The sequence below is a fragment of the Scyliorhinus torazame genome, chromosome 14 (genome assembly GCF_047496885.1).
Source record: "Scyliorhinus torazame isolate Kashiwa2021f chromosome 14, sScyTor2.1, whole genome shotgun sequence".
Lineage (NCBI taxonomy): Eukaryota > Metazoa > Chordata > Chondrichthyes > Carcharhiniformes > Scyliorhinidae > Scyliorhinus > Scyliorhinus torazame.
In genome coordinates, this window is record NC_092720.1 from 173,619,956 (window position 1) to 173,645,403 (window position 25,448).

General features: G+C 43.0%; 1 long non-coding RNA gene and 3 other non-coding genes across 5 annotated transcripts in view; 2 read left to right on the forward strand and 2 right to left on the reverse strand.

The window, feature by feature from the left end:
• The first annotated feature begins 1,519 nt into the window (after nt 1–1,519).
• trnad-guc (transfer RNA aspartic acid (anticodon GUC)) lies at nt 1,520–1,591 on the forward strand. The gene has a single exon. It is a non-coding gene; the product is annotated as a tRNA-Asp (tRNA).
• Nucleotides 1,592–1,855: 264 nt separating this feature from the next.
• Nucleotides 1,856–25,448, reverse strand: part of LOC140390235 (uncharacterized) — a 77,535-nt gene continuing 53,942 nt past the window's right edge. Inside the window, exons 3-4 of one of the 2 annotated variants that reach the window (XR_011934595.1) lie at nt 12,112–12,207; nt 1,856–1,978 (exon numbers count right to left, since the gene is read on the reverse strand). This is a non-coding gene — a long non-coding RNA (uncharacterized lncRNA). Of the gene's footprint in view, nt 1,979–3,016; nt 3,296–12,111; nt 12,208–25,448 lie in introns of those variants that run through there. The other variant, XR_011934594.1, reaches the window with a different exon arrangement.
• On the reverse strand, nt 9,600–9,681 carry trnas-aga (transfer RNA serine (anticodon AGA)). Its single transcript has one exon. It is a non-coding gene; the product is annotated as a tRNA-Ser (tRNA).
• Nucleotides 19,628–19,699, forward strand: trnad-guc (transfer RNA aspartic acid (anticodon GUC)). The gene has a single exon. It is a non-coding gene; the product is annotated as a tRNA-Asp (tRNA).

Genomic DNA, 25,448 nt, shown 5'->3' on the forward strand with positions numbered 1-25,448 from the left:
GCATCCCTGGTGCTACGGTCAAGGATGTCACTGAATGGCTGCAGGGTAACCTGAACGGTGAACAGTCCGAAGTGGTGGTTCACATTGGTGCCAATGGTATTGGCAGAAAGAGGAATATCGTTATAACATCATATTGTTTATTTGCATTTATTAATTCAGAAATTGTATGTATAAGCAGTGGGATCTTACGAGAGCTTTTCGCGATAAAGAATCATGCTGGTCACCGCTCATCACGGGCACGAGAAAGGTCACAAAAGCTGCTTCCTGGGACTCTTTCAATAATGAAATACTTTAGTTATGAGAAGCAGTTGACGAATACGGGTTGTGTCACTTGGAAAATAGTCAATTAGAAGATTACTTTATCGTGGCTTTCCAGATGTCGAGCAGTTCGGAGAGAGTAAACAGGCCCTCGGCGCGTAGCTCAATAACTTGGGTGTGAATACAAATTCATTGACAGAAGATGTGGAAAGGATGGCATCAAAGACACCATTTTCACTCAGAGTTCATTGTCATTAAAAGTGGTAGAATCCAATTTCAGGTATAATTTTAAAAGTGAATTGGAAATGTATTGGAAGACTCGGATTAACAACGCGACAGGGAGGGTCAGAAAGAAGATTGTCACGAAGTTGGCTGATTGTTGCTGTATTCCTGAAGAATGAGAAAAATATCTCATGTCGGTGGAAGGTGTGGAATATCATTGCGGGTAAAGAATGATTCATGACCAAGGAACTTGGTGAAATGTCGAAATTGCAGGAAAAAAAACGAAGATGCGTAGTCTGCAGGATTCGCACCTGCCGGGGGAAGTCCAAATGGCTTTTCAGTCACTCGCCTTAACCACTCGGCCAAGACTACATTGCCGTATGAAAAATGTCTCAGAAAGTGAGATTCCGAAGTTTCGGGGAAGAAAAATCGGTTGCTCCTTCGGAGTTATTAAGAAAAGATAATGGATATGTTTTCCTGTGTGACTTACATGGCTTTGAACGGTGAACTGATTTTTAAAAGGAGCGTTGAGCGTTCAGCCTTAATTTGGTGTTGTTCTTGTTGCTTATGTGTCACTGAACGTTGGACAAGTGAAATTGTAACTGAACAACAGTTTTAAAGTTCAACATGATTTTAACGTGTACTGAATCTGCATCAAAAAATATAGAGATATTCACCGATATACAAATTGCATATTTAAGTGTACTTCTTAACATTATATTTTCACAGCTGATAAATCTGTATTTGTTTTCCACCTCGAGTAATTTCTATATTAAGTATATCATGAGGTGCAAAATGTTTTGGGACACGCCGCGTTGGTAAAGGGTTAATATTAATTTGTTTCTCATTGAACAAGTTATGGTGTTGTGAAATATATCGATAACTTTCCGCCTCCACCTGTCCGTCTCTATCTGTTGTCAGTGCATGGCAATGACTATGAGATACTTGGTCCGACTTTGTTCAAGCACTTGCAGCTGAATCATTCTCCGCATTCCCAACGAAATGGGTGTTTTGAAACCCATTGAACTACTAACGCAGTTCCTCGTTAGTATAGTGGTGAGTATCCCCGCCTGTCACGCGGGAGACCGGGGTTCAATTCCCCGACGGGGAGATATTATTTCTTTTTTTTGTGTGTTAAATTGGTGGTCACATTTTTGTCCAGCTGCCAAGAAAAGCAAAACATTTTAAACGATGCAACCACTAAAGCTTTTTTATCTGTGCAATCTGAGAACACATCAATACCAATACAATGGATCAAAAGGTCAAAGGAAATCCGATGGAATCGCCGCCGATTTCTTCAGGCGAAGCAATTAAAATCCATTCCGGTTTCTGCCAATTCTGACTCATTTTCTCCTTCAAACAGTTTTAATATTTCACTAAGTGTATTGGAGATAATCAGTCCTGACACCGAATACGATCCACCTCTGCCTCAACAATATCCCAATTCTCTGCCTCCACCGTGCTTTGCCGGAAGAGAGTTCCAAAGAGCGTCGTACCTCTGAGATGGAAAGGAAATCGCTTCAGCTCCGTTTGAAATGGATAAACCCTCATTTCTAAACAGTCACCCCGATTCTTGATACTCCCATAAGGGGGAACATCCTCTGCGAATCCACCCTGTGAAGACCGCTCAGAATCTTATGTTTCATTCTAGTCGCCTCTTACTCTTCCAAACTCCAAGGCATGCACACCGATCCTGTCAAATCTTTCTTCGTGCACAAATTTCTCTGAACTGCCTCAAACCCACTTACATCCTTGCAGAAAAAAGTACCAATATTGTACACGATATTGCCGATCTGGCCTCCATAGAATTCGCTATTAATTATTTATTTTAGCGACGTCGCGAAGCTGGGCGCGAGATGTAGGGGCTAGTTCAGCACAGTGGGCTAAACAGCTGGCTTGTAATGCAGAACAATGCCAGCAGCGTGGGTTCAATTCCCGAACAGGCGCTAGAATCTGACGACTAGGGGCTTTTCTCAGTAAGTTCGTTGAACCATACGTGTGACAATAAGCGAGCATTTTCTGCTCCTCAGATGCATTCTTGAAGGGCTGCAGCACCTGAGGGGCAAGTACCCACAGTGCTCTTGAGGGACACAATGTGGAGATGCCGGCGTTGGACTGGGGTGACAGTAAGAAGTCTTACAACACCAGGTTTAAACCTTTGTTTCGAATCAATAGCTTTCGGAGCACTGCTCCTTCCTCACTCAGACTTCTGATTGAGCATAGTTTCAGGATTACACAGAGCGTCAGTGTAGGAACTGCGATACATTTCCAACCAGGATGGTAAAACTATGAAGTCAATTCTTATTATGAATAAATTATAAGATCCTATTAGCATTCCAAACCTTTCAATGCATTGCATTGGACAGGTTTTATTAGGGCATTGAGTTTTGCCCAGCCACAACAAAAGCAAAATTGCTCTGTGACCTTCATGGGCGATTTCAATCAGTTTCAGCCTGACTTGCGAAACTGCTCCGGTTTACTTTGAAATGAGAAACCTTGCCAGTAATACACAGAAAAGCATACCTTAAAAGGGGGTTTCTGCTGCTGGGTTGAAATAATCAGTGATTCGCAAAGTTGCAAAGCGACAGCCAGGAATTCTGAATGTGTGATATTTCATTCCACGAAATACAGTTAGTGAATGCAGGCGTGCATCATAAAAATGCTCCTCCATGGTCAGAATTATTTTGCCTTCACGAAAGCGTGAAGAATGGTGAAAATTAAATGTAGCTTCACACGGTGCGATGGCGTGTTCTGCATCTGCACACCCAGGCACGTAATCAAATTGAGTCAGTCCCTTTGAACACCATGGCTGAGTCTATGGATTAAGCAACATTGAATGCAATTTTATTTTGTGCGAGATTACTGCAGACACATTTGATTTAGCCATGTATTCCTGGAACAAAGGCACAGTAACCAAAATTGCGCAGCTCGGATACCATTGGGAGCGCAGCAAAAGCATCGTCGCTGAGTGGGACCACCAACATTTCGGTAAACAGCCGAAGGCGCTGACCGATTGCGTCACAGAGACAGGCTTTGCCAATTTCAAACAATGAAAAATATATGGGAAGACAAAGATGCTATCAGACCTGCTGGTTCCAGTATTTTCTGCATTTTACCGGGATTGTTGTATTTGGGGCGAGAAAGGAATAACAGCTGTGCATTTAATGACGTTAGTTTTAATTTGCAGTCTGGTAAGCGAAAAGAACCACATTTTCTTCAATGCAAAAGGTTTTTGTCATCGTGCGTGACTAGATCTGTGATTCGATAATCTATACAGACGTTTACTGTGCATTAGATGGATGTATAAGTAGACGGTACTATTTTATGTATACTAATATTCTGTATGCCTATACTTGACACACACTCCATCTAACTTTTAGATACAACCAATTATAGGAGTTGCATATTACCACTTTGTAAACCTTGTTGGTTTTCAAGTAGTTTTACTAATCTACTTTTTTTTTTAAAAGTACCTCACCCCAAGTAACTACAAGGAAACATGCAAAATTGCCTCTGAATTCAGTCACCGATGGGTCTAACTTAATGAGGATGCTGTACAAGTTAATCAAGTCTGAAATGTTGGATATCAATCATAAGGACATGGCAGCATATTTCCTCCATCCTAATCAAGTGAGCAAGGGGGATATAAAAACATGTTTTTATCTTAGCAAGAAGTAACAGAAATTAACGTTCATGAGAAGGATGGTTCCACAAGAAATTAGCACTTTAGAGGAGCAGTCAGGGGACAATAAGACCAGAAGACACAGGAGCAGAACTAGGCCAATCGGCCCATCGAGTCTGCTCCGCCATTCAATCATGACTGATATTTTCTCATCCCCATTCTCCTGCCTTCTCCCCATAACCCCCGATCCCCTGATTAATCATGAAGCTATCTATCTCTCTCTTAAAGACACTCCGTGAATTGGGTCCACAGCCTTCTGTCGCACAGAGTTCCACCGATTCACCACCGTCTGGATGAAGACATTTCTCCTCATCTCTGTTTTAAAGGATCGTTCGTATTCAATTAAGAATTACCCTCGTCTCATTTATGCCAGCTCGGATGAAGCAGCATCATTGATCACGCTGTGGGTTGTGGCTTGTAATGAGCGTGACGTCAGGTATAATGCCTGTATGTGGTATGTCTCTCTTGAGGGGACCATGAAGTGGATTTAACGTGAATTGTTTTTTGAAGACGCAAGGAGCTGGATTAGGGGTTTGCCCATGTCCACGCTCTGAGCTCTGGCATTTTAACTCCGATGAAGTAATAAAACATAAAATGAGTTAATACCCAGAAGCTTTCATTGAACAAGCTGCGCATCAACTTTGAACTGAAGTTCGTTTGTAATACCGGGTTTCCGGAGGGAAGGGGCGGTTACGGGAGAGGAAAGAAATCGAGCATCAAATTGGGCCCATGGTGAAACTGGAAAGCGAAACCGTAGCATGCTCGTCAAATCTCGGCCTATCTTTGCTCATTATAAATCTACAACGTATTAAATATCTTCCCAGTTACTTCGCCAAGCTGTCTCCTGTTGTCTAAATGACAAAAGTCTCAAATGAACGTCAGAGTAACTATTTAAACACCCAGACCCAATCTCGCACGAGACCTCTCTCCCCCCCCCCCCCCCCCCATCCCAAGCAACTCATACCACAGCGCGGCAGATCTGGATAATTGTATGATACTGTCCCCTTCAATTACAAGAAGTCATCAGTGGAATAGCCTGAAGTTCACTGTCGCTTCATGTGGTGTGAAGTTATATTTGGGATCCCGACATTCGAAATATTATTTTTGGATCCCTCAAACAAATTATTAATTTATGTTTTGCATAGTTTGGACCCAAGCGTCGATCCCTCCAGGACACCTCAAGTCACTGCTTGCCACTACCAAAAACACCCCTTTATTCCGATCTCTTTCTTGTCTACAACCCAATGTACTGAAGGAAGTGGGTATGGATATAGTCGATGTATTGGTTGCCATCTTGCAATATTCTGTAAATTCCAGAACAAGCAAGGCAGATGGAGAGTGCCAAATTTAAATGAAATGAAAATCGCTTATTGTCACAAGTCGGCTTCAAATGAAGTGAAAAGCCCCCAGTCGCCACATTCCAGTGCCTGTTCGGGGAGGCTGGTACGGGAACTGAAACGAGCTGCTGGCCTGCCTTGGTCTGCTTTAAAAGCCAGCTCTTTAGCCCTGTGATAAACCAGCCCCTTATTTAAAGTGGAAGGGCGAGAACCGATTATTACAGACCAGTGAGTAGGGGGGAAATGCTGGATTCTGTAATAAAGGACGTGATAGCAGGGCACATAGAACATTTCAACGGGCTTAGACAAAGTCAGTATTGATTTGTGAAAGGGAAGTCATATTTGACAAAGCTATGGGTGTATTTTTCAGGACTTAACGAGAAGAACAGACATGGGTGAACCAGTAAAAGTCCTGTATTTGGATTTTCAGAAAGCTTTTGTTGAAGTCACACATAAGAGTTTACTGTGCAAAATTAAAGCACTTCAGACTCTGGGGAACAGATTGGCACGTACCGAAAATTAGTTAGCAGGCAGGAAACAGAGAGTAGGAATAGATTGTTCTTTTTTTAATTGGCAAGCAGTGATTAGTGGGGTCCCGCAGTGATGAGTCATAGGGCCCTAGTTATTCCTTATTCACATCAATGACTTGGATGATGAACCCAAATGTAAGATTTCTATGTTTGCTGATGAGAGGAAACGTGGTGCAAATGTGAGTTGCCATTTTAAAATACTAAGAGTGTATAGATGCGCAGAGACTTCGAGATGATTCAGACAAGTCGAGTAAGTGGGAAAATACATGATGGAGATACTGAACAGCAGAGCGTATTTAGAATCCCCACAGTGCAGAAGGAAGCCATTTGGCCCATAGAGTCTGCACTGACCCCCTGAAAGTGCACCCTCTGTAGGCCCACTCCCCGCCCTATTGTCCATAACCCCACTTAACCTTTTAACACTTAGGGGCAATTTTATCATGGCCAATTCACCTAACCTGTACATCTTTGGTGGTAGATTAGGAAATGGCTTACGAAGGGATACGGGTTCACCAAGCAGTTAGGGAGGCCAATGGTATGTTGGTCTCCATTGCAGAGGGCTTGAGAACAGCTGTACATAGCATTGTTGCGACCACAGATGGAATATTATGTGCAGTTTTGCTATCCTTCTCTCTGAAGTAAATTTTGTGACATACAGGGAGCGCAGCAGACGTTCACCAGGCCGATTCCTGGTTTGGCAGGATTGTCCTATCAGGCGACATTGGTTCGACTGGACTTGTATTCACTGGGAGTTAGAAGGTGGAAGGGGATCTAATTCAAATACATATAATTCCAAAAGGGTTGCATAGACTGTATTGTGGAATGTGTTTCTTCTGGCTGGGGTAGTCTATAACAAGGGAACACTCTCTCAGGATACGGGCTAGGCCATTTAAGACTGAAATGAGGTGCAACTTTGTCACTCAGAGTCAACGATGAACTTCTCGACGCGGGTGGGGGCTGGGGGTGTCGGTGGCTGTGGAAGCTATATCATTGACTATAGCTAAGAATTAAATAAACATATTTATGGACCCTAAAAACATCAAGGGTTATGAGAAGAGTGGGGTGTATGGTGTTGAGTTGGAGGATCAGCCAGGATCATGTTGAACGGCTGAGCAGGCCCGAAGGACCGAATAGTTCATTGCTGCTCCTGTTTTCTATGATGTGGAGATGACGGCGTTGGACTGGGGTGAGCACAGTAAGAAGTCTCACAACACCAGTTTAAATTCCAACAGGTTTGTTTCAAACACTAGCTTTCGGAGCCTGAGGAAGGAGCAGTGCTCCGAAAGCTCGTGTTTGAAGCAAACCTGTTGGACTTGAACCTGGTATTGTAAGTCTTCTTACTGTCTTATTTTCTATGATTTTGTACCTCGGTAGGAATCAATTTGAATCAGCGACTTTGAACATAATGATTGAATATAATTCTAATTAATTTAATATATGCTCATTTTAATTCAATTTTACTTTTAAAGGGTTATTCGTTTAATATTTGGGTTCGATATTGGATCAGATGTGGCAAACCATTTCCCTGGAGCCAAATAACGTGAACAAAAATGCACAGCACCCAAGCCACAAGGAACGAACCACCAACCTTCCCATTAGAAAGTAACTAAACCCACCAACGGATTGCGCCACAGAAGCTACAACAACGGCCATCGCTAAGGATTGGAGACTGTATGGGAAAACGTGTCCTGCTCATGCACAGTAAGAAGTCTTACAACACCAGGTTAAAGTCCAACAGGTTTGTTTCGAATCATCCTGCTCATTGCAGACTGAGGTCTCCTCGAACACTTCATTGCCCCTTTGTGGCCAAATAATGCGACTTAAAAAACAAAATACTCACGGTGCTTTGAATGTTAACTCGACCTCAGACATTCACTCTGCTTCTATATACTGATCGAACGGTGAAATGTTTGTTGAAGTGTGTGCTGAATATTTAGCATTTCTCCGTCTCACTAAAAGATTAGGTGTCGTGCATCGTGCAAGAAAAAGCTTCGCCTGCGAGAACACGAGCAGTTGGGAGAGACATTACCTTAGTGAGAGTCAGAGTGAGTGTGTTTGGGAAGTTAGCTTTGTTTTATCTTCAGGAAAATTGTCTTGTACTGCTGCAGGATAGAGGGTATAAGGGAGAGAGTTGATTGGTAGGTAATGCATGAATCGTTTTCTACACTCCAATTGTACATGAAGGAACGTTAAGATTCCCAGCTTTTTGAAAATAACTTAAATAATGTTCAAATGGCGTTAATTTAAAGTGTGTATATTACGAAAAGTGTGACTGGGCATCTCAGTCCTGTTTTGCACGGCCTGTAGTCCGTAGGAATTACCACATTTACAGGAAGTGCTACCGATTTGACCAGTTTGAGATTCCTGTTTCAAGCTTGAGCGCCGGCTGAATGCACAGCGGTAGATCCGCGATGCTGTGAGGTTCATCGATCGCCCGTTTTTAGACGTGGTCGCCCCGCAGCTTAAGGAAGTGCAGTCATAGCGGGAATGGGTGACTACCTTCCAGAAGAAAGGGGTAGACAGGAAGCCAGTAAAACCCCAGCGTGCAGCTCACTCACGAACCGATTGTCTCTGTTCGGAAAACGGTGAGAATGATGTTTTTTCTCCGGAGTGCTCTCAGAACAAATTCACAGCACTGTGGTTGGCCCATCTGCACAAGGGGGGAGGAGTACGAGTGGAAAAGCAATTGTGCTGGGATACTCGATAGTGAGGGGCGCAGACAGGCGTTTTGCGCCCACAGACAAGACGACAGAATGCTGTGTTAATCCCTGGTGCTCGGGTCAAGGATGTCACTGAATGGCTGCAGGGCAATCTGAGCGTGAGCAGTCCGAAGTGCTGGTTCACATTGGTGCCAATGATATGGGCAGAAAGAGGGAGATAGTTATATCATATTGCTTATTTGCGTTTATAAATTAAGACATCATATGTCTAAGCAGTGGGATCTCACGAGAACGTTTCGTGATAGAGTCCTGCTGGTCAGCAGTCATCACGGGCACGAGAAAGGCCACAAAAGTTGCTTCCTGGGAGCCTTCCAATTATGAAATACTTTAGTTATGAAAAGTTGTTGACGAATACGGGTTGTTGAGCTTGGAAAATAGACGATTACTTTACTGTGGCTTTCCAGATGCTGAGCAGTTCGGAGAGAGTAAACAGGCCTTCGGCGTGTCGCTCAATAACTTGGGTCGCAAATTCAAATTCATTGACTGAAGATGTGGAGAGGACGGGATCAAATACACCATTTTTACTCAGAGCTGGGTGTCATTAGAAGTGGTAGACGCAATTTCAGGTATAAATTGAAAAGCGAATTGTAAATGTATTGGAAGAACCTGATCTGACAGATAAATGGATGGAAATATTGCACACACAGATACAAACAGAAATTCATCTGCATCGTTTATGATGACACAACGAAGGGACAGGGAGGGTTAGAGAGAAGATTGTCACGAACTTGGCTGATTGTTGCTATATTTCTGAAGAATGAAAATGAGAAAAAGGCGTGGAATATCATTGCAGATAAAGAATGAATCATGACAAAGGAATTTAGTCAAATGTCATGAGTAAACGAAGATGCGTAGTCAGCAGGATTCGAACCTGCGTGGGGGAACCCCAACAGATTTCTAGTCCATCGCCTTAACCACTCGGCCACGACTACATACACTGCAAAACGTGAAATCACACTGACCAGTCTTGAAAATAGTTCTCCAAACGGAACCCTTATTTTGTCTTCTGATTCTGCATTTAATTGTATTGCATGATTCTGATGGTTACATGTATCTGTATTATTCATTTCAAATTAATCCTATTTGATCGGAAACGTTTCTTTCTGCCTATTTCTTTCTGTTTTTCAATCACTCCAACATTCATTGATACAGATCGCAGATACACACAAATACAGTCCCTTTCTTCCAAAATGTCGAGATGACGGCATTGGCCTGGGGTGAGCACAGTAAGAAGTCTTACTCCAGGTTATTTATTTATTTTATTTTTTGATAGATGAGTTGAGCGCCATATCCCGTTCGTACGAGGGCATCTTTCAACGTCTGTAGATGTTTTTTTTTGATCGATGAGTTGAGCGCCATATCCCGTTCGTAGGAGGGCATCTTTCAACGTCTGTAGATGCTTTCCCGGAGCGGAGAAACTACGACATCTTCTTCACAACCTTCAACACGTCATCGATGCAGATGAACATCTTGCTAAGGTCATCCCCACACCCCCACTACTTGCCTTCAAACAACTGCACAACCTCAAACAAACCATTGTTTGCAGCAAACTACCCAGCCTTCAGAACATTGACCACGACACCACACAACCCTGCCATGGCAATCTCTGCTAGACGTGGAGATCATCGACATGGATTACACGTGAGAACACCACCCACCAGGTACGCGGTACATACACGTGCAACTCGGCCAACGTTGTCTACCTCATACACTGCAGGAAAGGATGTCCCGAAGCATGGTACATTGGTGAGACCATGCAGACGCTACGACAATGAATGAACGGAGATCACCGACAATCACCAGGCAGGAGTGTTCCCTTCCAGTTGGGGGACACTTCAGCAGTCAAGGGCATTCAGCCTCTGATCTCCGGGTAAACGTTCTCCAAGGCGGCCTTCAGGACGCGCGACAACGCAGAATCGCCGAGCAGAAACTTATAGCCAAGTCCCGCACACATGAGTGCGGCCTCAACAGGGACCTGGGATTCATGTCGCATTACATTCATCCCCCACCACCTGGCCTGTGAAATCCTACCAACTGTCCTAGCTTGATACAATTCACACTTCTTTAACCTGGGGTTACCCCATCTCTGGATCTGTAATGCTCGCATTCCAAGCATTGTCTGGCATCTTTGAATTTGTCTATACATATGTTTCTGGAACATACCTCTTCATTCACCTGAGGAAGGAGCAGCGCTCCGAAAGCTAGTGATATCGAAACAAACCTGTTGGACTTTAACCTGGTGTTGTAAGACTTCTTACTTTCTTCCAAAGTTTTAGCTGATTCTCCACAGGCATTAGTGTCCCCTTTATTTGACATATTTCCTTTACCGCCACCTTCTCAATGGAAATTAGGGATGGACAATAAATGTTTTCCAAACCAGGGAACCCACATCTATTGAATGAATAAAATTGTGCTCATATTTTTTCTTGTGGTATTGAATATCTTTATGTCTGTATATTAATAATTTAATTTTAGATAATTGCATTTTCTCCCAGCCGTTTTTGTTCATGTTTCGGAATATTGCAGATTATATATTTCAAATACATTTTGGAAATCAGTGTAAGACCGACTGAGGCTCCTGGAATGAAGTGAGTGCGTGTTGTGTATCTCTCTGCATCCATAGCATCACATGCGTGCAGTTCCTCCTTTGCGAGTGCCACGCCGTCACTCAACAGCAACTGGCCGAGCTTTTGAGCTGAACATGGCGGAGTGAGGCACTGATCGGGTGGGAGGCCAAGGCCTACAAGAGAGAGAGTGCTGAAGGAAGATCCAGCAATATTTCTCTCTCCAGAGATTCTGCCAGACCTGCTGCGCGTGGCCTGGGCCTCGGACTGGCGTCCTGGGGAAAGTCCTCTGACTCCCCAGCCTCTGAGGTCACAATACCTGAGTTCAAGTAAGAGGTCTTACAACACCAGGTTATTTTCCCCTCAAACTGTTTCAATATTTCACTAAGTTTATTGGAGATAGTCAGTCCTGGCACGGAATATGATCCACCTATGCTTCAACAATATCCCAAGTCTCTGCCTCCACCGTGCTTTGCCGGAAGAGAGTTCCAAAGAGCAACGTCCCTCTGAGAAGAATGGGAATCGCTTCAGCTCCATTTGAAATGGATAAACCCTCATTTTTAAACAATGACCACTATTCTTGGTTCTCCCACATGGGGGAACAATTTCTGCGAATCCACCCTGTGAAGTCCTCAAGAAAAAAAAGAATTCCAAGATGGCGCCGGAGCGAGGCGGCTTCTTGCAACCTATGCCCAGCAGACCCTCTAATTCTATCTTTTACAAAAGTTTGAGGTCACGTACCAACCGACTCACGAACAGCGTTTTCCCTGCTGCCATCAGACTCTTGAATGGACCTACCTCGTATTGAGTTGATCTTTTCTCGACATCCTAGTTATGACTGTAACATTACATTCTTCAGTCTCTCCTTCCCTCCATATGTACGGTATGTGTTGTCTGAAAAGCATGCAAGAAACAAAACTTTTCACTGTGTACTAATACATGTGACAATATTAAATCAAATCAAATCAATTCAAAACATCTCAGAATCTTTTATGTTTCATTCTGTTCGTCTCTTACTCTTCTAAACTCCAAAGCATGCACACCTAACGTGTCCAACCTCTCCTCATACACAAACATCTCTGAACAGTTTTAAAATCACTTACATCCTTGCAGAATAAAATGACCAATACCGCACACGACATTGCCGACGTGGCCTCTATAGAATTCAGTATTAATTATTTGTATAAGGGGTGTAGCGAAGCCAGCATTTTTGCTGCTCAGATGGCGAAGTGCCTTCTTGAAGCGCTGCAGCCCCTGAGGTGCAGTTACAACCACAATGCTGTTACACCCACAGTGCTGTTGAAGGAGAGAGTTTCAGGATTACGCACAGCGACAGTGTATGAACTGCGATACATTTCCAAAGCAGAATGGTAAAACTATGTACTCAATTCTTCTGTATCCCATTTCGTTGGCAATAAACACCCTATTAGTTTTCCAACCCGTTCAATTCACTGCAATGGGCAGGTTTTATTAGGGCGTTGAGTTTTGCCCAGCTACACCAGTTATACTCAAAATTGCTTCCCCCTTGTGTGACCTTCATGGGCGATTTCAATCAGTTTCAGCCTGACTTTCGAAACTGCTTTGGTTTACTTTGAAACGAGAAACCTTCCCAGTAATACACAGGAAAGTATATCTTAAAAGAGGGTTTCTGCTGCTGAGTTGGAATAAGCAGTGATTCGTAAAGTTGCAATACGGTAGCCAGGAATTCTGAATTTGTGTTAATTAATTCCACGATAGACAGTTAGTTAGGAGGAAAGAAAATTACACTTTTTTCAATGCAAGTGTTTTTTGTTATCGCGCGTGACTAGATCTGTGATTCAAGAATCCATTCAAACTTGCACTATGCATTCGATGAATGCGTTCGGAGACGGTAGTACCTTATGTTTACTAATACTTTACATACCTATATTTTATACACACTATCTAACTTTTAGATACAACTAATTGTATAAATTGCATATTACCACTTTGAACACTTTATTGGTTTTCAGGATCTCAGTACCTTGACTAATCTGCTTTTTAAAATTGTACAGTAACTCACCCCAAGTAACTAGAAGGAAACATACAAAATCGCCTCTGAATACAATCACTGATAGTGTCTGATTTAATAAGGATCAAATACGAGTTGATTGAGTCTGAAATGTTGGATATCAATCATAAGGACATGACAGCACATTTCCTCCATCCTAAACAAGTGAGGAAGGGATATATAAAAAACATAATTTTATCTTATCAAGAAGTCACGGAAACAAACGTGAATGAAAGGGATGGTTCCACAAGAAATTGACACTTTAGAAGCCCAGACAGGGGAAAGTTCATCAATTGATGACCATCATCCTCAAGAAACGATTGGAATCTGATTCTGCCAATCAAAACCAATCACAAATCGACCACGCTGCCCTAAATCAATGAAGGACCCATGTCTTATTGAGGCCAGTTAGAATATAATAGCATCATTGATCACGCTGTGGGTTGTGGCTTGTGGCTTGTAATGAGTTAATAAGCAGTAGCTTTCATTGCTCAAGTTGCGCCTCAAGATAGGAACTGAAGTTCGTTTGTAATACCGGGTGTCCAGAGAGAAGGAAAGGTTACGGGAGAGAACAGAAATCGATCGTCAATCTGGGCCCATGGTCAAACCGCAAAACAAAACCGTAGCCTGTTCATCAAATCTCGGCCTGTCTTTAATAAGTATAAATCTACAAGAAATTCAAGACTTCCCAACTTACTTCGCCAAACCGTCTCCCGTTGTCGAAATGGCAACAGTCTCAAAGAACTTCAGAGTAAGTCTTAAACACCCAGACCCAACCTCGCACGCGACCCCCTCCCCCTCCCCCGCCTCCATCAACTCATACCACACCACAGCAGATTTGTATAATTGTATGATACAGTCCCCTTTAATTACTTTCAATTACAAGAAGCCGCCAGTAGAATAATCGCAAGTTCACTAGCTTCATACGGTGTGATGTTGTATTCGAGATATTATTTTTGGATTTCTCAACCAAATTATTCATGCATGTTTTGAATAGTTTGGGCCCAAGCGACGATCCCTGCGGGGCACATCTGGTCAGTGCTTGCCACGACCAAAAAGACCGCTTTATTCCAATCTCTTTCCTGTTTTAATCCCAATGTACTGAAGGAAGTGGGCATGTGAATTATTGTGATGTGTTGGTTGCCATCTTGCAAAATTATGTAAGTTTCAGAAAAAGCGAGGCAGATTGGAGAGTGCCAAACGTAACCCCGCTATTTTTTAAAAAAGAGGGAGGGCGAGAACAGATTATTACGGTTAGTAGGAGGGAAAATGCTGGCTTCTGTAATGAAGGACGTGATAATGAAAAAGAAAAACTTGAAATGAAAATTGCTTATTGTCACAAGTAGGCTTCAAATGAAGTTACTGTGAAAAGCAACTAGCCGCCACATTCCGGCGCCTGTTCGGGGAGGCTAGTACGGGAACTGAACTGTGAAGCTGGCCTGCCTTGGTCTGCTTTAAAAGCCAGCTCTTTATGCCCTGTGCAAAACCAGCCCCAACAGGCCACTTGGAACATATCAACCGGCTTCGACAAAGTCAACATTGATTTATGAAAGGGGAATCACATTTGACAAAACTATGGGTGTATTTTTGAGGACTTAAGGAGAAGGAGAGATATGGGTGAACCAGTAAAAGTCCTGTATTTGGATTGTCAGAAATCACAGATTTGTCGAAGTCACACATAAGAGGTTGTTGTACAAAATTAAAGCACTTCAGACTCGGGGTAACAGATTGGCCCGTACCGAGAATTAGTTAACAGGCAGGAAACAGAGAGTAGGAATAGATTGTTATTTTTAAAAATTGGCAGGCAGTGACTAGTGGCGTTCCACAGTGATCAGTCATAGAGCCCTAGCTATTCGTTACAAAACTCAATGATTTCGATGATAAATCCAAAAGTAATATTTCTAAGTTTGTGGATGACACGAAACTTGATGGAATTGTGAGTGGTGATTTTAAAATACGAAGAGTTTATATGTATGCAGAGGCTTCAAGGTGGTTTGACAAGTTGAGTAAGTGGGAAAATACACAGTGAATGCATATCCTTGGACGGAGAAATGGAAGGGCAGAGCGTATTTAGAATCCCCAGAGTGCAGAAGAAAGCCATTTGGCCTATCGAGTCTGCACTGACCCTCTGAAAGTGCACCCTAACTAGGCCCACTCCCCGCCCAATTCCCCAGAACCCCACTTCACCTTTTGACATTTGGGGGCAATTTTAGCATGGCCAATCCACCTAACCTGCACATCTTTGGTGATAGCTTCGGAAATGTTGTCTTACGAAAGGACCCGGGTTCACTAAACAGTTAGGAAGGCAAATGGTTTGTTGGTCTTCATTGCAAGAGGACTTGAGAACAGCTGTACAAAGCATTGCTGCGCCACAGATGGAATATTGTGTGCAGTTTTGCTATCCTTATCTCTGAAGTAATATACTTGCCATAGAGGGAGCGCAGCAGAAGTTCACCAAGGCGATTCCTGGGATGGCAGGATAGTCCTATGATATGAAATGAAATAAAAATCGCTTATTGTCACAAGTAGGCTTCAAATGAAGTTACTGTGAAAAGCCTCTAGTCGCCACATTCCGGCTGTTCGGGGAGGCTGGTATGGGAATTGAACCGTGCTACTGGCCAGCCTTGGTCTGCTTCAAAAGCTAGCTATTTAGCCCCGTGTGCTAAACCAGCCCCTAAAATTATGATAAACTCCCCGTCGGGGAATTGAACCCCGGGCTCCCGCGTGATAGACAGGGATACTAACCACTATACTAATGATGATACCGGCGTGGGACTGGGGTGAGCACAGTAAGAAGTCTTACAACACCAGGTTACAGTCCAACAAGTTTGTTTCAATGTCACTAGCTTTCGGAGGAGCAAAGCAAGTGACATTGAAACAAACCAGTTGGACTTTAACCTGGTGTTGTCAGACTTCTTACTATACTAACGAGGAAGTGATGCGACATATGAGGCGACGTTAGTTTGTCTCGCCTCGTATTCACTGTGAGTTAGAAGAAGGGAAGCGGATCTCATTCAAACACATATATTTCCAAAAGGGCTGAATAGACTGGATTCACTCGAATTTGTTTCCTCTGGTTGGGGTAGTCTGGAACAAGGGGTCACTGTCTCAGGATACAGGATAGGCCATTTAAGACTGAAATGAGGAGCAACTTTGTCACTCAGAGTGAACTTCGCGACACGGGGGTGGGGGCGCGGTGGATGTGGAGGCCATATCATTGACTATAGCAATGAATTAAATAAACATATTTCTGGACCCTAAAAGGGTCAAGGATCATGGGAAGAGAGGGGTGTATGGTATTGAGATGGAGGATCAGCCATGATCATGTTGAATGGCTGAGCAGGCTCGAAGGACCGAAGAGCCCATTGCTGCTCCTATTTTCTATGTTTGTGTACCTCGGTAAGAATCAATTTGAATCAGCGTCTTTGAACATAAGGTTGAATATAATTCTATTTCATTTCATTTATGCTCATTTATTAACTTAATTTTATTTTTCAAGGAGTGTTCGTTAAATATTTGGGCACGATATTGCATCAGATCTTGCAAAGTATTTTCCTGGAGCCAAATAATGTGAACAAAAATGCATAACACCGAAGCCATTCGATCGAAAAGAAGCAACATTCCTGAGTAAAGTGGAAACACTAACCTTTCGATGAATAAACAGCTGAACGTACTGACCGAATGCGCCACAGAAATGAGAGCAGCAGTCTTGGCTAAGGATTGGAGACTGAATGGGAAAACATGTCCTGCTCATTGCAGACCGAGGATACCTCGAAAATTTCGTTGCTCCTTTGTGGCCAAATAATCGGGACTGAAAAAACATAATACTCACGTTGCTTTGAATGTTAACTCGACCTCAAACATTCACTCTGCTTCTATATACTGATTGAACGGTGAAATGTTTGTTCAAGTGTGCGCGGAATATTCAGCATATCTCTGACTCACGAGAAGGTTAGGTACGAACATCGTGCAAGAGATACAAGCTTCGCAGCGAGAGCACCATCAGTTGGAGGAGACAGTACCTGAGTGAGGCAGTCAGGGTGTGTATATTTAGAAATTTGGAGCAACGTAGGAATTCGGTGCAAAGGCGAAAGAGTTGCTATTTTACTGTGTTTTCTAACTTTATTTTATCTTCAAGAACGTTTTCTTGTCCTGCTGCAGGATAGAGGGTTTAAGGGAGAGAGTTGATTGGTAGGTAGTGCGTAAACAGTTTTCTGCACTCGAATTGTACACGAACGAAGGTTAAGATTTCCAATTAAAAAATAACTTAAATAATTTTCCATATGGCGTGAATTTAAGGTATGTCTATTACCAAAAGTGTGACCGGGGATGTCAGGCCTGCGTTTTGAACGGCGTGCGCTCTGTAAGAATTGATAGACGCTCCTTTGATTCTAAATTACCACATTTACAGAAAGTGACACCGATCTGACCAGTTGGAGATCCGCGAGGCTATGAGGTTCATGGATAGCGCGTTTTTACACGTGGTCACCCCGCAGCTTAAGGAAGTGCCGTCATACCGGTCAGAAGAAAGGGGCAGGTAGGAAGCCAGGAAAGCCCCAACGGGCAGCTCAGTCAAGAAACGATTGTCGGTGTTCGGAAAACGGTGAAAATTATGTTTTTTCTCGGTAGTGCAAACCGAACAAATTCACAGCACTGTGGTTGGTCCATGTGCACAAATGGGCGAGGAGTAAGATTAGAAGGGCAATTGTAGGAGGAGTCTCAATAGTGAGTGGCTCAGACAGACCCCATGATGCTGTATTGCATCCCTGGTGCTACGGTCAAGGATGTCACTGAATGGCTGCAGGGTAACCTGAAGGGGTAGAGTGAACAGTCCGAAGTGGTGGTTCACATTGGTGCCAATGGTATTGGCAGAAAGAGGAATATCGTTATAACATCATATTGTTTATTTGCATTTATTAATTCAGAAATTGTATGTATAAGCAGTGGGATCTTACGAGAGCTTTTCGCGATAAAGAATCATGCTGGTCACCGCTCATTCCGGGCACGAGAAAGGTCACAAAAGCTGCTTCCTGGGACTCTTTCAATAATGAAATACTTTAGTTATGAGAAGCAGTTGACGAATACGGGTTGTGTCACTTGGAAAATAGTCAATTAGAAGATTACTTTATCGTGGCTTTCCAGATGTCGAGCAGTTCGGAGAGAGTAAACAGGCCCTCGGCGCGTAGCTCAATAACTTGGGTGTGAATACAAATTCATTGACAGAAGATGTGGAAAGGATGGCATCAAAGACACCATTTTCACTCAGAGTTCATTGTCATTAAAAGTGGTAGAATCCAATTTCAGGTATAATTTTAAAAGTGAATTGGAAATGTATTGGAAGACTCGGATTAACAACGCGACAGGGAGGGTCAGAAAGAAGATTGTCACGAAGTTGGCTGATTGTTGCTGTATTCCTGAAGAATGAGAAAAATATCTCATGTCGGTGGAAGGTGTGGAATATCATTGCGGGTAAAGAATGATTCATGACCAAGGAACTTGGTGAAATGTCGAAATTGCAGGAAAAAAAACGAAGATGCGTAGTCTGCAGGATTCGCACCTGCCGGGGGAAGTCCAAATGGCTTTTCAGTCACTCGCCTTAACCACTCGGTCAAGACTACATTGCCGTATGAAAAATGTCTCAGAAAGTGAGATTCCGAAGTTTCGGGGAAGAAAAATCGGTTGCTCCTTCGGAGTTATTAAGAAAAGATAATGGATATGTTTTCCTGTGTGACTTACATGGCTTTGAACGGTGAACTGATTTGTAAAAGGAGCGTTGAGCGTTCAGCCTTAATTTGGTGTTGTTCTTGTTGCTTATGTGTCACTGAACGTTAGACAAGTGAAATTGTAACTGAACAACAGTTTTAAAGTTCAACATGTTTTTAACGTGTACTGAATCTGCATAAAAAAATATAGAGATATTTACCGATATACAAATTGCATATTTAAGTGTACTTCTTAACATTATATTTTCACAGCTGATAAATCTGTATTTGTTTTCCACCTCGAGTAATTTCTATATTAAGTATATCATGAGGTGCAAAATGTTTTGGGACACGCCGCGTTGGTAAAGGGTTAATATTAATTTGTTTCTCATTGAACAAGTTATGGTGTTGTGAAATATATCGATAACTTTCCGCCTCCACCTGTCCGTCTCTATCTGTTGTCAGTGCATGGCAATGACTATGAGATACTTGGTCCGACTTTGTTCAAGCACTTGCAGCTGAATCATTCTCCGCATTCCCAACGAAATGGGTGTTTTGAAACCGATCGAACATCTAACGCAGTTCCTCGTTAGTATAGTGGTGAGTATCCCCGCCTGTCACGCGGGAGACCGGGGTTCAATTCCCCGACGGGGAGATATTATTTCTTTTTTTTGAGTGTTAAATTGGTGGTCACATTTTTGTCCAGCTGCCAAGAAAAGCAAAACATTTTAAACGATGCAACCACTAAAGCTTTTTTATCTGTGCAATCTGAGAACACATCAATACCAATACAATGGATCAAAAGGTCAAAGGAAATCCGATGGAATCGCCGCCGATTTCTTCAGGCGAAGCAATTAAAATCCATTCCGGTTTCTGCCAGTTCTGACTCATTTTCTCCTTCAAACAGTTTTAATATTTCACTAAGTGTATTGGAGATAATCAGTCCTGACACCGAATACGATCCACCTCTGCCTCAACAATATCCCAATTCTCTGCCTCCACCGTGCTTTGCCGGAAGAGAGTTCCAAAGAGCGTCGTACCTCTGAGATGGAAAGGAAATCGCTTCAGCTCCGTTTGAAATGGATAAACCCTCATTTCTAAACAGTCACCCCGATTCTTGATACTCCCATAAGGGGGAACATCCTCTGCGAATCCACCCTGTGAAGACCGCTCAGAATCTTATGTTTCATTCTAGTCGCCTCTTACTCTTCCAAACTCCAAGGCATGCACACCGATCCTGTCAAATCTTTCTTCGTGCACAAATTTCTCTGAACTGCCTCAAACCCACCTACATCCTTGCAGAAAAAAAGTACCAATATTGTACACGATATTGCCGATCTGGCCTCCATAGAATTCGCTATTAATTATTTATTTTAGCGACGTCGCGAAGCTGGGCGCGAGATGTAGGGGCTAGTTCAGCACAGTGGGCTAAACAGCTGGCTTGTAATGCAGAACAATTACGAACAGGCGCTAGAATCTGACGACTAGGGGCTTTTCTCAGTAAGTTCGTTGAACCCTACGTGTGACAAAAAGCGAGCATTTTCTGCTCCTCAGATGCATTCTTGAAGGGCTGCAGCACCTGAGGTGCAAGTACCCACAGTGCTCTTGAGGGACTCAATGTGGAGATGTCAGCGTTGGACTGGGGTGACAGTAAGAAGTCTTACAACACCAGGTTTAAACCTTTGTTTCGAATCAATAGCTTTCGGAGCACTGCTCCTTCCTCACTAAGACTTCTGATTGAGCATAGTTTCAGGATTACACAGAGCGTCAGTGTAGGAACTGCGATACATTTCCAACCAGGATGGTAAAACTATGAAGTCAATTCTTATTATGAGTAAATTATAAGATCCTATTAGCATTCCAAACCTTTCAATGCATTGCATTGGACAGGTTTTATTAGGGCATTGAGTTTTGCCCAGCCACAACAAAAGCAAAATTGCTCTGTGACCTTCATGGGCGATTTCAATCAGTTTCAGCCTGACTTGCGAAACTGCTCCGGTTTACTTTGAAATGAGAAACCTTGCCAGTAATACACAGAAAAGCATACCTTAAAAGGGGGTTTCTGCTGCTGGGTTGAAATAATCAGTGATTCGCAAAGTTGCAAAGCGACAGCCAGGAATTCTGAATGTGTGATATTTCATTCCACGAAATACAGTCAGTGAATGCAGGCGTGCATCATAAAAATGCTCCTCCATGGTCAGAATTATTTTGCCTTCACGAAAGCGTGAAGAATGGTGAAAATTAAATGTAGCTTCACACGGTGCGATGGCGTGTTCTGCATCTGCACACCCAGGCACGTAATCAAATTGAGTCAGTCCCTTTGAACACCATGGCTGAGTATATGGATTAAGCAACATTGAATGCAATTTTATTTTGTGCGAGATTACTGCAGACACATTTGATTTAGCCATGTATTCCTGGAACCAAGGCACAGTAACCAAAATTGCGCAGCTCGGATACCATTGGGAGCGCAGCAAAAGCATCGTCGCTGAGTGGGACCACCAACATTTCGGTAAACAGCCGAAGGCGCTGACCGATTGCGTCACAGAGACAGGCTTTGCCAATTTCAAACAATGAAAAATATATGGGAAGACAAAGATGCTATCAGACCTGCTGGTTCCAGTATTTTCTACATTTTACCGGGATTGTTGTATTTGGGGCGAGAAAGGAATAACAGCTGTGCATTTAATGACGTTAGTTTTAATTTGCAGTCTGGTAAGCGAAAAGAACCACATTTTCTTCAATGCAAAAGGTTTTTGTCATCGTGCGTGACTAGATCTGTGATTCGATAATCTATACAGACGTTTACTGTGCATTAGATGGATGTATAAGTAGACGGTACTATTTTATGTATACTAATATTCTGTATGCCTATACTTGACACACACTCCATCTAACTTTTAGATACAACCAATTATAGGAGTTGCATATTACCACTTTGTAAACCTTGTTGGTTTTCAAGTAGTTTTACTAATCTACTTTTTTTTTTAAATGTACCTCACCCCAAGTAACTCCAAGGAAACATGCAAAATTGCCTCTGAATTCAGTCACCGATGGGTCTAACTTAATGAGGATGCTGTACAAGTTAATCAAGTCTGAAATGTTGGATATCAATCATAAGGACATGGCAGCATATTTCCTCCATCCTAATCAAGTGAGCAAGGGGGATATAAAAACATGTTTTTATCTTAGCAAGAAGTAACAGAAATTAACGTTCATGAGAAGGATGGTTCCACAAGAAATTGGCACTTTAGAGGAGCAGTCAGGGGACAATAAGACCATAAGACACAGGAGCAGAACTAGGCCAATCGGCCCATCGAGTCTGCTCCGCCATTCAATCATGACTGATATTTTCTCATCCCCATTCTCCTGCCTTCTCCCCATAACCCCCGATCCCCTGATTAATCATGAAGCTATCTATCTCTCTCTTAAAGACACTCCGTGAATTGGGTCCACAGCCTTCTGTCGCACAGAGTTCCACCGATTCACCACCGTCTGGATGAAGAAATTTCTCCTCATCTCTGTTTTAAAGGATCGTTCGTATTCAATTAAGAATTACCCTCGTCTCATTTATGCCAGCTCGGATGAAGCAGCATCATTGATCACGCTGTGGGTTGTGGCTTGTAATGAGCGTGAGGTCAGGTGTAATGCCTGTATGTGGTATGTCTCTCTTGAGGGGACCATGAAGTGGATTTAACGTGAATTGTTTTTTGAAGACGCAAGGAGCTGGATTAGGGGTTTGCCCCTGTCCACGCTCTGAGCTCTGGCATTTTAACTCCGATGAAGTAATAAAACATAAAATGAGTTAATACCCAGAAGCTTTCATTGAACAAGCTGCGCATCAACTTTGAACTGAAGTTCGTTTGTAATACCGGGTTTCCGGAGGGAAGGGGCGGTTACGGGAGAGGAAAGAAATCGAGCATCAAATTGGGCCCATGGTGAAACTGGAAAACGTAACCGTAGCATGCTCGTCAAATCTCGGCCTATCTTTGCTCATTATAAATCTACAACGTATTAAATATCTTCCCAGTTACTTCGCCAAGCTGTCTCCTGTTGTCTAAATGACAAAAGTCTCAAATGAACGTCAGAGTAACTATTTAAACACCCAGACCCAATCTCGCACGAGACCTCTCGCCCCCCCCCCCCCCCCCCCATCCCAATCAACTCATACCACAGCGCGGCAGATCTGGATAATTGTATGATACTGTCCCCTTCAATTACAAGAAGTCATCAGTAGAATAGCCGGAAGTTCACTGTCGCTTCATGTGGTGTGAAGTTATATTTGTGATCCCGACATTCGAAATATTATTTTTGGATCCCTCAACCAAATTATTAATTTATGTTTTGCATAGTTTGGACCCAAGCGTCGATCCCTCCAGGACACCTCAAGTCACTGCTTGCCACTACCAAAAACACCCCTTTATTCCAATCGCTTTCTTGTCTACATCCCAATGTACTGAAGGAAGTGGGTATGGAAATAGTCGATGTATTGGTTGCCATCTTGCAATATTCTGTAAATTCCAGAACAAGCAAGGCAGATGGAGAGTGCCAAATTTAAATGAAATGAAAATCGCTTATTGTCACAAGTCGGCTTCAAATGAAGTGAAAAGCCCCCAGTCGCCACATTCCAGTGCCTGTTCGGGGAGGCTGGTACGGGAACTGAAACGAGCTGCTGGCCTGCCTTGGTCTGCTTTAAAAGCCAGCTCTTTAGTCCTGTGATAAACCAGCCCCTTATTTAAAGCGGAAGGGCGAGAACCGATTATTACAGACCAGTGAGTAGGGGGGAAATGCTGGATTCTGTAATAAAGGACGTGATAGCAGGGCACACAGAACATTTCAACGGGCTTAGACAAAGTCAACATTGATTTGTGAAAGGGAAATCATATTTGACAAAGCTATGGGTGTATTTTTCAGGACTTAACGAGAAGAACAGACATGGGTGAACCAGTAGAAGTCCTGTATTTGGATTTTCAGAAAGCTTTTGTTGAAGTCACACATAAGAGTTTACTGTGCAAAATTAAAGCACTTCAGACTCTGGGTAACAGATTGGCACGTACCGAAAATTAGTTCGCAGGCAGGAAACAGAGAGTAGGAATAGATTGTTCTTTGTTTAATTGGCAAGCAGTGATTAGTGGGGTCCCGCAGTGATGAGTCATAGGGCCCTAGTTATTCCTTATTCACATCAATGACTTGGATGATGAATCCAAATGTAAGATTTCTATGTTTGCTGATGAGAGGAAACGTGGTGCAAATGTGAGTTGCCATTTTAAAATACTAAGAGTGTATAGATGCGCAGAGACTTCGAGATGATTCAGACAAGTCGAGTAAGTGGGAAAATACATGATAAATGCATATCCTTGGATGGAGATACTGAACAGCAGAGCGTATTTAGAATCCCCACAGTGCAGAAGGAAGCCATTTGGCCCATAGAGTCTGCACTGACCCCCTGAAAGTGCACCCTCTGTAGGCCCACTCCCCGCCCTATTGTCCATAACCCCACTTAACTTTTTGACACTTAGGGGCAATTTTAGCATGGCCAATCCACCTAACCTGTACATCTTTGGTGGTAGATTAGGAAATGGCTTACGAAGGGATACGGGTTCACCAAGCAGTTAGGGAGGCAAATGGTATGTTGGTCTCCATTGCAGAGGGCTTGAGAACAGCTGTACATAGCATTGTTGCGACCACAGATGGAATATTGTGTGCAGTTTTGCTATCCTTATCTCTGAAGTAAATTTTGTGCCATACAGGGAGCGCAGCAGAAGTTCACCAGGCCGATTCCTGGTTTGGCAGGATTGTCCTATCAGGCGACATTGGTTCGACTGGACTTGTATTCACTGGGAGTTAGAAGGGGGGAGGGGATCTAATTCAAATACATATAATTCCAAAAGGGTTGCATAGACTGTATTGTGGAATGTGTTTCTTCTGGCTGGGGTCGTCTATAACAAGGGATCACTCTCTCAGGATACGGGCTAGGCCATTTAAGACTGAAATGAGGTGCAACTTTGTCACTCAGAGTCAAAGATGATCTTCTCGACGCGGGTGGGGGCTGGGGGTGTCGGTGGCTGTGGAAGCTATATCATTGACTATAGCTAAGAATTAAATAAACATATTTATGGACCCTAAAAACATCAAGGGTTCTGAGAAGAGTGGGGTGTATGGTGTTGAGTTGGAGGATCAGCCAGGATCATGTTGAATGGCTGAGCAGGCCCGAAGGACCGAATAGTTCATTGCTGCTCCTGTTTTCTATGATGTGGAGATGACGGCGTTGGACTGGGGTGAGCACAGTAAGAAGTCTCACAACACCAGTTTAAATTCCAACAGGTTTGTTTCAAACACTAGCTTTCGGAGCCTGAGGAAGGAGCAGTGCTCCGAAAGCTAGTGTTTGAAGCAAACCTGTTGGA